Source organism: Eschrichtius robustus, chromosome 20 (genome assembly GCF_028021215.1).
Source record: "Eschrichtius robustus isolate mEscRob2 chromosome 20, mEscRob2.pri, whole genome shotgun sequence".
In the NCBI taxonomy this organism is placed as follows: Eukaryota; Metazoa; Chordata; class Mammalia; order Artiodactyla; family Eschrichtiidae; genus Eschrichtius; species Eschrichtius robustus.
Window position 1 is genome coordinate 7379581 of NC_090843.1, and position 11728 is coordinate 7391308.

The window sequence follows — 11728 nt, forward strand, 5'->3', positions numbered from 1 at the left end:
CCCGGAGGGGAGGTTGTGGCTACAGCCTAGTGCTCCCCTCAGCCAATAAGAAGCCAAGAATCCCCGCCCGTCTCGGATTGCGACCAATCGACGCCCAGGACTTTAGCTAGCGAGCCGGCGACTCCGTTGTCCGAGAAAGGAGGCAAACCCCCTTGGAGTTGCCAGTAACGGACATGGCTGCGGCCCCTGGAGGAGGGGACGCGAAGTGAGGAGGGGGCAGGGAGGGGAGAGGACGCGGGCGAGGAAGACTGGTCCCCGGGCCCCGGTAAGTACGAGAAGGCCCGTGGCCCGAAGCAAGGGGAGCAAAGGGGCGTGGGGCTCGGCCTTCCGCGTCCTCGGGATTCTTGGGCGAGGGGAGGCGAGTCTGGGGTCTGCACCCAGGTAATGGTCTCGGGGGAATCCCTTCGGTGGAGGAGTCAAGGGACTGGCTCTTGCCTCCAGCTCTTGGCCATTTCCTTCCCCCAGGTGCTCACACTTGCCCTCGGCCCTGGCTTGGCCCTCTGGGGGTCCCGCGTCAGAAATCAAAGCCTCCCGCCAACAAAGACTCCCTGCCCCAGGATTGCGGTGCCTGGGCCCCGGCCCAGAAGGCTTCCAGCGCTGGTATTCAGTTTATTTATAGGTCTCTGGGAGTCCCCATCCCAGCCCCAGTTCAGACGGTTGCCTCCCTTGCGCGCGCTCTCAGCTGCCGTCCGGGCCCTCGTGCTGACCACGTCCCCTGTGTCCAGGTGGATGGAGCCGGAGGGGCTTTTCAACCCTGAGCAGCGACGTTGCAGTTTGGAGTATGCCCTGCCTGCCCCCACCCCCACCAGCCCCCGCCCCTTTCCGCCTTTCCAGAAAGTTGTTTAAAGACTCCTTAGAAGCAACCAGAGGAACATTACTTCCTACCCTATAAACTGATCTCTCTGCTGTGCTCTCGTTCCTCTGCGGCTCACCGCTGAAGTCAGTTCTTAAAGTCCCTCGTGTGCTGCTGTGTGAGCCCCTGCCCGGTGCCAGTTACGAGGGAAACCCTGCTCTTTCATTGGTGTGTGACCACGGGCTGCACTTTGGCGTGTTCATTGATTTGGTCACGTGCTGCTACATCCCACCCTCTTTTTTTGTGTGTGTGGCTCTTGGGGAGAAAAAGGAGGGAGCTCTGTATCCAATCCCTTTTCCTTCTTGTGTGTGATTTTGTGTACTGGGGACGATGATAGTTTTCTCATGCTTCATCCAAGACCCTCACCTCAGCTGTAGTGACACAGTTCAGTTAAGCCTGGGTACTCTTAGAAGATGGAAGTCAGGAGGGAATTTTAACGTTTTATTTTACAGATGTGGAGACTAACTGTTGGGAGAGGCAAAGGGCCAGGGCCAGGGTCATCAAGGTCCCAGGGCTGGAACTCTGAAGTCCAGATTCTTGAGTCCTTTATCCACTAGAGCCGGTTGTTTCCTAGGTGTGATCTGAGAAAACCAAGTTCCCTAACTTCTCTCAGCCTTTGCAGGGCGGTTGTGAGCATTAAATGAGGTGGTCTATATATAAGGATCCTTTGGATGGAGTCTAGGACTTACTAGGTTCTCAATATATTTTTGCATTTATTAATTTTAAGTAACCGGCAGGTAGTTCACTGGCTGATTTCTTGTATTAATATTTATTGTGGTCTCTATTTGTGGGTGTAAATTAGTGGTTCTCAGGAAAGGCAGGGAGGGGCAGAGTCAGGACAAGGTAGCCCTTCCTCTGTTTGGGGGAACCACTGTAGTGTCATTAGAGGTGTTATGAATGAGAGTGTGATTGTGTTTAAGAATAATGCAGAGGCAGAAAAAGGTTAAGAAGCACTGAAGAAAGAAGAAATACCATGGTGGTATGTCTTTATGGTGATCTTGGTAAAAGAAGAGCTGATCTTAGTAATCCAATGAGGTAGTTTTAATTTTTTTTAAATGGCACAAGTAAGGTTCATTTTCTAAAAAGTCAAATAAAAATGATCCATGGAGTTTAAAAAAAATAACTGTAAAGATCAGAAGACATCAGAACGTAGACTGTCATTAACTGGAACTGGAACTGGGGGTAGATGTTCACATAAAATCCACATACTGTATGTACTCTGCAAGGCTTATTTCAACTGCCATGTCAGCTGTAACTTCCTTGCTCTCTGGTTTTTGTCAGAACGACAAACAGGGAAACTGGTGGAGACCATGGAGAAGTGCATTGGCCAGGGAGTTGGAGTACAGACCATCCCCTTGGATAACCAGCCACCAAAGAATTGAGAGTTAACTGCCCTTGAACCTCTACCCTAACCCCCACTCCCACCCCTTGTTTGTGGTGACCCGACATCAGAAGATTAGTCCGGGAGAGCCAGGGCTGGGTGGTGAGATGGAAGAAAACAGAAAGCCCTTCACATTTCTATTTTGAGAAGTTGCTAGGGAGTGCCAGCTGCAAGGGCTGAAAATCAGCCTTTCGGAAAGCTTAACTCCTGCAGAACTCATGAGAAATGAAAGTCGCTATCCTTCGGTTCCTTCCACTGCTGCTTCCCTGGTGTTGGGCTTGGGAAACAATTTCTATGGGGCGAGGGAGGAGCGCTATTGTAAATGTGACCTACACCCAAGGCTTGACTTAACCTCACCTGAGTCGAGTTTGAGCTCTGAGAATAGCCTTTCTCAAATCCATTCCTGGTGTTTAAGTGAGAAGGTTCCCAGTCGTGGTTGGCACTTCTCTGCCAGTCAACGTGTGCTAATCTTTTTTATCTGGTTATTGGATCAGCGTTGGTTTCATGAGAGCATCTTTCTTGACCTAAAAGATAGGCTCCTTTAAAAATATTGTTTGAACTCTGGTTTCTGAGCAGGCCCAGATTTGTTTACAGTACACAGGTGAACTAAAGGCTAAGCTGGCGGCTGCAGCAGGAATGTTTTGCCTGTGGTTGCCGAGCCAGTAGTAAACAGGATCACATGGCGTGGCAAGTAGGTTAAGGACCAGATTTAGACCCGGCCTGATGCCTGCATCCAAAGGCCTAGAGTGATGGGGAATGAGGGGTGCCCAAGGGAAGGAGACCCTTTCAGGGCTCACAGCGACCTTTTGGGAAACTGGAAACCCAGTTTTCTTAATTTCAGGATCATCTTGAAAAAGAGATTCCTGATAGCAGTCTTCCTTAGTAGGAAGGTGAAGAGAAAAATATTGGGAAACACCTGCAAAAAAGATATATACTGGAGAGAGACTCAAAGGTGTATTGAAAAGAGCATAGGGACTTCCCTGGTGGTCCAGTGGGTAGGACTCCACGATCCCAACGCAGGGGTCCTGGGTTCAATCCCTGGTCGGGGAACTAGATCCTGCATGCATGCCTCAACTAAGAAGTTCGCATGCCCCAACTAAGACCAGGAGCAGCCAAAATAAATAAATAAATAAATATTTGGAAAAAAAAAAAAAAAGAGCATAAACATCCCTAAAGTTGACATGGAATGCAGTGGGGGAATATTCCTTGTAATGTAAGCCAGAACCAATTGCAAAATCAGAAGTTGCTGATTTTTTTTTTTTTTTTTTTTTTTTGGCCACACCGTGTGGCTTTTGGGATCTTAGTTCCCCAACCAGGGATCGAACCTTGGCCTCAGCAGTGAAAGCGCCAAGTCCTAACCACTGGACAGCCAGGGAATTCCCAGAAGTTGCTGATTTTTTTTTATTGTGGTAAAATATACATAATACAAAACTTACCATTTTAACCAGTTATGTGGCATTAAGTACATTCACAGTGTTACACAGCCATCACCACCATCCATCTCCAGAACTTTTTTATTTTCCCCAACTGAAACTATGTCCCCATTAAACACTTAATTTCCCATTCCCCCCTCCTCTGGTCCCCGGCAACTACCATTCTACTTTCTGTCTCTAGGAATTTGACTACTCTAGGACCCTCAAATAAGAGGAATCATACAATATTTGTCCTTTTGTGACTGGCTTATTTCACTTAGTGTAAGGTCTTCACAGTTCATCCATGTGGTAGCATGTGTCAGAATTGTCTTCCTTTTGAAGGCTGAATAATATTCCATTGTATGTATATTCCATAGGCCCATTCATCTGTTGATGGACACTTAGGTTGCTTCCACCTTTGCTATTGTGAATAGTGCTGCTGTGACCATGAGTGTACAGATATCTGTTTGGGTCCCTGTTGTCACTTCTTGTGGGTATATATCCCCAGGAGTGAGAGGTTGCTGATTCTTTAAAGATACATTTGGTACATTCATATGGTTTGAAAATCAAAAGGCACAAAAGTATATACAGTGAAAATTCTCCCTCCCACTCCTATCCTCAGCCACTCAGTTCCAGTTTATTAATATCTTCTTTTGTAGGTTATGCTCTTGGTATTGATTCTAAGAAATCCAACCCACAGTTACAAAGATTTTCTCCCATTATTTCTTCTAGAAATCTTATAGTTTCACTTTTCCATTTAGGTCTATGATCCGTTTTTAGTTAACTCTTGTATATGGTGCAAACTATATTTACAAGGTTTTTTTTTTTTGCATCTGAATATTCAATTGTTCCAGCGCAATTTGTTGAAGAGCCTTTTACTCCACTGAATTGCCTTTATACCTTTTTTCGAAAATCAATTGACCACATATGTCTGGGTCTATTTCTAGGCTCTGTTACCAGGCCAATACCACACTGCATCGATTACTGTAGCTTTATAAAACCTTGACGTCCAGTGGTGAAAATATTCCAGCTTTGTTCCCCTGGGGTAGTCTAATTTGAATGTCTCTTATTGTGGGTAGAGTTGAGCATCTTTTCATGGGTAGATGCTACTGAATTCCTTGATTTCATAGTCTCTTGGAGTTAGAAGAGACCATAAAAAGCCATCTCTTTCTTATTTGCTACCTGATGTATTTATTAGCTCCATAATTCCCCACCTCTGCTTGGATCCCTCTAGTGATGGGGAGCTCATTGCCTCTCAGGGTGGCCTCTTCCATTTTTTTAATACAGTTCTAATATGTATAAAAGATATTGCTTGGGAGTTCCCTGGTGGTCTAGTGGTTAGGATTCCAGGCTTTCACTGCCATGGCACAGGTTCAATCCCTGATGGGGACTGAGATCCCACAAGCCACGCAGCCAAAAAAAAAAAAAAAGAGATATCGCTCATATTAAGTCCCAGTCGGCCTCCATATAGCTTCCTCCCCCTAATCTAGTCCCTATTTTTGGAGCCTCCCAGAGTTAGCCTGGCCCTTCTTTCCCCTGGCAGCCATCATGCCCTTCTGTCTCTGCTCTAACCTGATGTGTTTTTGGTGTCCTGGCCAAGCATCTTCTGTCCCTTCCATTAATTCTCATGTGATAGTTTCTCCAACCTGGCTGCTGTTTTCTGGAAGCCTTCCACTTTAGTCAGTGTCCTTCTTAAAGTGTGTGATGCACAAATGAACAAAATATTTCAGGTGTGCTCTGAAATGTACAGGAATCAGACTTACCCCTGTCTTTTGGGGGACTTGGCATATCTGTTAATGCAGCCTAAATGTGAGTGAACTCTGGGCGACCATGCCGTTTATTTTGAAAATGCATTTAAGTAAGCCATTTGTAGTAGTTTACTACAGTAGTTTTTGAACCTAAGTGCAGGCGTTAATATCGAATCTCTTACAGTTAAATTGAATCTATTAGATTTGGCCCATCATTTCTGCCTGTTGAGGTCTTCCTGGAGCTTGACTTTGATCTCCTCTCCAGGTTTGTGCTATCCAAGAATTTGATTAGCATACCATCTGTTTCCTCACCCAAGTTATTGATAAAGATATTGACTAGGATGCCACCAAGGATAGAACCCCGAGACTTGTGATTAAAAACCTCCCCCCCACTGAGTATCCATGCATCCATCAGCGCACTTTCAGCTGAGCTGAGTCTACCAAATTGTGTTTTTGTTGTGTTGGGCGTGCCTAGAGTGCCAGCAGAGCTAATGAAGATTGTGTTGGAAGAGATAAGGAGAGCCAACTCCTCAGCTCGCCCTCAACCTGAACCTTGGGCACCCATTCTTTTTTTGTTGTTTTCTTTTTTTAAAAAATATTTATTTATTTGGCTGCACCGGGTCTTAGTTGCAGCAGGCGGGCTCCTTAGTTGTGGCTTGCAAACTCTTAGTTGCAGCATGCATGTGGGACCTAGTTCCCTGACCAGGGATCAAACCAGGCCCCCTGCACTGGGAGGGTGGAATCTTGATGCTATCTTTTATTTATTTATTTTTGGCTGTGTTGGGTCTTCGTTTCTGTGCGAGGGCTTTCTCTAGTTGCGGCAAGTGGGGGCCACTCTTCATCGCGGTGCGCGGTGCGCGGGCCTCTCACTATCGAGGCCTCTCTTGTTGCGGAGCACAGGCTCCAGACACGCAGGCTCAGTAATTGTGGCTCACGGGCCCAGTTGCTCCGCGGCATGTGGGATCTTCCCACACCAGGGCTCGAACCCGTGTCCCCTGCATTAGCAGGCAGATTCTCAACCACGGCGCCACCAGGGAAGCCTGGGAGGGTGGAATCTTAACCACTGCGCCACCAGGGAAGTCCCCACACTAGTTCTTTTTGATGTTGGTTCTGAGCTTGGCAGCAGGAAGCATCGACCCCTTCGTTCTCATTTCTGCCTTTGTCTAGATACCCGTCATGGCAAACCAGGGTTATTGTAATTACCCGTCATGGCAAACCAGGGTTATTGTAATTTTCTTCTAACTCTTCTGCCTGTAATTTCTTTCCCTTTCTCCTCTGATCCATTCTCTACCCTTTTAAAATCCTGGGACCTACTCAGAAACCTTCAGTGACTCCTCAGGGTGTCTTTGTTTCAAAGGCCCCTGATTCTCTGTCCTATGTGGTCATTTATTTCTTCATTTATTTCTTCAGTCTGACCTACTCAGGCCTTCTGCTCTAACCAAACAGGTCAGATCACTATCTTTCAAAAAGGCTCCCGGGGGGAGGGATAAATTGGGAGATTGGGTTGACACATACACACTACTGTATATAAAATAGATAACTAATAAGGACCTACTCTATAGCACAGGGAACACTACTCAATACTCTAATGGCCTGTATGGGAAAAGAAGCTAAAAAAGAGTGGATATATGTATATGAATAACAGATTCAGTTTGCTGTACACCTGAAACTAGCACAACATTGTAAATTATACCCCAATTAAAAAAAAAATAAAGGCTACTGCATTTCTTCCCTGGTGCCTTGATTGGGACTTGTGGCTCTTGCTTGGGTAGCCCTTCCTCTTCTTACTCCTAAGCACCTGTTTGCAATTCTCATTTAGTATGTCAATGCCAACTTGAATTGTTATCTTTTTTCATAATAGCCCAAACCACTATATTATAAATCCCTCTAGGGAAGGGACCGCATCTTATACTTCTTTGAAAACAGGACCATTCCTTATACTTACTAAGTATCTGCTATTGTAACACACTACAGGTGCTGGATAAATGTTTGCTTCATTATCCCTTCTCTTTTATAAATCTGCCAAATCTTGCATGTGCTAGGCATTTTAGAGGTTAGTTGAGCTCGGATTCCACTGTACTTTTGGAAAATCAGCTCTATGGAGGCAACTCTATTTCCATACAATGATATGCACCTATTTAAGTATATAGTTCAAAGAATTTTGACAAATGTATATACCCCTGTAGCCACCACCCACACTCAAGATATTTAACAAAAGATCCCTGTGCCCTTTGCAGTCATTCCCTCCCCCTGCCCCCAGGCAACCCCTGATCTGCTTGCTGCCACTATTGATTAGTTTTGCCTGTTCTGAATTTTATACTAATTGAATCATACAGTAGGCAGTCTTTTGTGTGTGGCTTTTTTTTTTGGCTGTGTTGGGTCTTCGTTGCTGCGCATGTGCTTTCTCTCGTTGTGGTGAGCGGGGACTACTCTTCGTTGCAGTGTGCGGGCTTCTCATTGTGGTGGCTTCTCTTGTTGCGGAGCATGGGGTCTAGGTGCACGGGCTTCAGCAGTTGTGGCATGCGGGCTCAGTAGTTGTGGCTTGCGCGCTCTAGAGCGCAGGCTCAGTAGTTGTGGCACACGGGCTTAGTTGCTCCGTGGCATGTGGGATCTTCCCGGACCAGGGCCCGAACCCGTGTCCCCCGCATTGGAAGGTGGATTCTCAACTACTGCGCCACCAGGGAAGCCCTGTGTGTGGCTTCTTTCACTCATCAAATGTTTTTGAGATTCAGCCATATTGTTGTGTATATCAGTACTTTATTCTGTTTTGTTGCTGGGTAGAATTCCATTGTATGGATTTACCACAGTGTGTTCATCCATTCACCTGAGTGGACATTTGGATTATTTCCAGTTTGGGGCTATTTTGAAAAAAATTGCTATGGACATTTGTATGTAATTCTCTTTGAGGACATATGTTTCCATTACTGGGTCATATAATAAGTGTATATAGTTGACCCTTGAACTGCATGAGTCCACTTATATGTGGATTTCTTTCACTAAATATGTACCAGAATGCTACACGATCCATGGTTGGTTGAATCCACAAATGCAGAACTGTAGATTTGGAGGGCTGACTGTAAAGTTATATGTGGATTTTCCACTGCGCTTGGGGGGTGGGAGGGTGGTGTCAGGGGTCGGTGTCTCTAACCCCCGCCTTGTTAAAGAGTCACCTGTACTTTATCAGAAACAGACAAAATGGTTTCCTAAATGGTTATACCATGTTATATTCCCACTAGCAATTTATCAGTTCATATCCTCACCAACACTAGGTACTATCGGTCGTTTTCATTTTAGTCATTCTGATGGGTGCCTATTAATATTAATACTGATAAATAGAAATGTATGAATATGACTATTATTTAATTTAAATATTAAAACATTAATGTTAACATTAAGTCTTCCATTCCATGAACATGGTATAGCTCTCTCTTTGTTTAGGTCTTCTTTAATTTCTCTCAGCAGTGTATAGGACTTATGTGTATTTTCGTTCAAGTCATCCGTAAGTATTTCTTTTTTTTGGTACTGTAAGTGATATTTACACATTTTAACTTTCCTATATTTCATTATAGCATATAGAAATTTATATTTGCATTTTATATTTTGACCTTGTATCATGCAACCTTGCACACTTATTTGTTCTAATATCTTATTTGTAGATTCCTTAGGATTTTCTACATGTATGATTGAGTCTTCTGCAAATAAAGACAGTTTTACTTATTTCTCTACAATCTTTTTTTTTTTTTTGGCCATGCCCCCAGCTTGCAGGATATTAGTTGCCGACCAGGGATTGAACCCAGGCCCTGGCAGTGAAAGCACCAAGTCCTAACCACTGCCCCGCCAGGGAATTCCCTCTTTACAATCTTTATGCCTTTTATTTCTTTTTTTTCTCCTTACTTTTGAGTTCTCATTCTTGACTTCGGTGACTCTTTCTTCATATTACTTGTTTGCTGATGATAGTAGATGATAGTAATGGCGACTATTAAGACCTACCATGTACCAAATACTGTATTAGGCCCTCTGCATATAGTATTTTACATAATTCCTGTTGCATAGCTGTGAAATAGGTATCATCACTTCCATTCAATGAACAAGGACACCGAGGCTCAGAGAGACAAGTGATTTGCCAAGGTCGTTTGGCACTTGATACATGATGGAGCCAGGATTTGGACCCACGAGTGTCTGGCTTTGAAGCCTGTGCTTTTTTTCACAATGGGCAGGGAGTGGACCTGGCCCTTTAAGGATACAGCTGCTGGTTTCAGATCAGACAGCTAAAGACAACTCTCTCCCAGAATCCCATGTATGGAGTGATGGGAAAACAGAGACTCTTAGAAAAATGTCGTGCTCCTGGCTGCCCTTTTGGAACTGCTGTGGTTCCATCCAGCCGCAGAGTTATTTCACTCCTGTAGTGTTGGCAGAAGGAGTTAAGCATAATCCCCATCTGGCTCCTGGTGCCTTTCCCTGTGTGGTGACTGCCTCATCCAGCCCCTGCTGGCATGGGATGTCATGGGGACCTTGAGCTGTACTTGTAAACAGGGCCAGGGTGCCTGAGTCAGAGCAGCCTTAGGCAGAAGTGCATTCAGCCTCTCAGGATCCCATTTCAGTCGGCTGCCAAAAACCAAATGTCGCTGCACTGCGGTGCTGCTCCCAGCGTCACTGTCTGTCTCTGACCCTCCGGGGCTAGCTCAGCTTTGAGGGCCCTGGTTGGAAAAGCAGAGGTAGGGACAGACCTGGCAGTGCAGGGCTGTGACGTCTTGCGAGGAATTGGACGGGATCGTGGGTCAGATTTAGTGCCTGCAGAGCCTGGGCCTCCTGCCTGGGGTCCTCTGGACACAGCTTTTTTTTTTTTTTTAATTGTTTCTAGACAGCTCTTTTATGGATCAGTTCTCCTGGGCTTCTGACCAGCTCCTCTTAACGTAGGTTTTGCTGCAGGCCCCCAAAAGAACTGCCGCAGTCAGCAGGTTAGTTCTTTCTCCTCAAGTAGTCACCTGGCACCGAACCAGATTACTCAGTGGCACTCTTTACCCAAACACTCATCTGAAATCATTTAAGGTGTGCTGGCCGCCAGGATGGATGGGTGAGAGTCGGGGTTATATGGGGAGGGAGTGGTGGGTGGGGAGGTTAGGCTCATCTTCATTTTCTAGATTGTTGTCGCCTTGGATCCCCCATCCTCGTGGACACCCGTCCAGGTCCCTGTTGAGCACTCCTTGTTGGCCAGCCGCTCGAGAGGCCCGCTGACTGTGGGCATGTACGTGTTGGCATGTGTGGTGTGTGTTTCCCAGCTGTGCTCCTGGTGGCGGTGGAGTGAGCACGTCTCTACTTTGATCATTTCTGCTGCTCTTCCCACCATTTGCTTGATTATTCAAGTTGTATCTAGATTCCAATTTACCTTCACTTTTTTTTTTTTTTTTAAATTTGGCCGCGCCGTTCCCAGCTTGTGGGATTTTAGTTCCCTGACTAGGGATTGAACCCGTGCCCCCTGCAGTGGAAGCGCGGAGTCTTAACCACTGGATGGCCAGGGAAGTCCCTCATCACCTCTTTAAAAGTGAAGGTATGGGGGCTTCCCTGGTGGCGCAGTGGTTGGGAGTCTGCCTGCCAGTGCAGGGGACGCGGGTTCGAGCCCTGGTCTGGGGGGATCCCGCGTGCCGCGGAGCGGCTGGGCCCGTGAGCCACAGTTGCTGGGCCTGCGCAACGGGAGGGGCCGCGAGGGTGAGAGGCCCGCGCACCGCGATGGGGGGTGGCCCCCGCTTGCCGCGGCTGGAGAGAGCCCTCGTACAAAGACGAGGACCCAGCACAGCCATAAATAAATAAATAAATAAATAAATAAATAAATAAAAACTAGTAAATTGGCCACATAAGATCTTTAAAAAAAAAAAAGTGAAGGTATGGGACTTCCCTGGCAGTCCAGTGGTTAGGACTCCGCGCTTCCACTGCAGGGGGCACGGGTTCGATCCCTGGTCGGGGAACTAAGATCCCACATGTGGCCAAAATAAATAAATGAATAAAGAGCTGATGAGCCATGGCTTTTCCTGCTTTCTGGAAGTCAGCAAGTCAGAGAGTACACGTGGAACAAAACATACGTGCCTCCAAAAATTAGGGTAAAAGAGGGAAAGCTTGCAGCCCTCCAGCATCCCTGCTGTAGCCCTCTCCCTCCTGGTCGCAGAGAGTGGAATTTGTAAAGCTGACTGCTGCCAGGACAGGCCGGGGCCCTGGAGGTCACCAGCACCGTCTTCTCCACGTCCTGCTCGACTGTTCAGATGGTACTGTTGTGTTTCACAGTAGCTGCGCCTTCCAGCAACCCGGCCTTACGGGACCTCTTTTTTTTCCCCAGATGCTG